Source organism: Halyomorpha halys, unplaced genomic scaffold, assembly GCF_000696795.3.
Source record: "Halyomorpha halys isolate HHAL.00 unplaced genomic scaffold, Hhal_1.1 Scaffold629.1, whole genome shotgun sequence".
Taxonomy (NCBI): domain Eukaryota; kingdom Metazoa; phylum Arthropoda; class Insecta; order Hemiptera; family Pentatomidae; genus Halyomorpha; species Halyomorpha halys.
The window spans coordinates 1,180,357-1,180,859 of record NW_027111602.1 but is presented as its reverse complement, the minus strand read 5'-3'; positions in this window follow the sequence as shown (position 1 = coordinate 1,180,859).

The following is a 503-nucleotide window of genomic DNA, read 5'->3' as shown; positions in this document are numbered from 1 at the left end:
GAATGTGAAATTGTTGTCAGTTTACTGCTAGTCAGAAAAAATTAATAATAATGAATAAATTAAAATTTTATAATACATTATACATTTTTTTTTATAATGAATGAAGGAATAACTGAAGAATAAGAACAGATTAGTAAGTATTAAAATGAATATTAAAAATTACTGAAAAATTCTATTACCTTTTAGAAATAATCAGTTTATGACCATTAATCTAACATGATAAAACAAATATTTGCTATTTTCAGCAAACGTTATTCAATAAATGATTACAATGATATATATATATATTTCTTAATAAATGTTATACGAATATTTAATGCCATGAATACTGGTGAACTCATTCTTAATGCAATGCTCACCAATTTATGCATTTATTCTATAGTTCAATGAACTGAGCATTTTTTATTTGGGTTTTTTATTTCACTCTATCATTACTGACTAAAAATGAGAAATTATTTTCTGAAGCATTTTCTTACTAATTAGAAGATAAAATTTTTCATTTT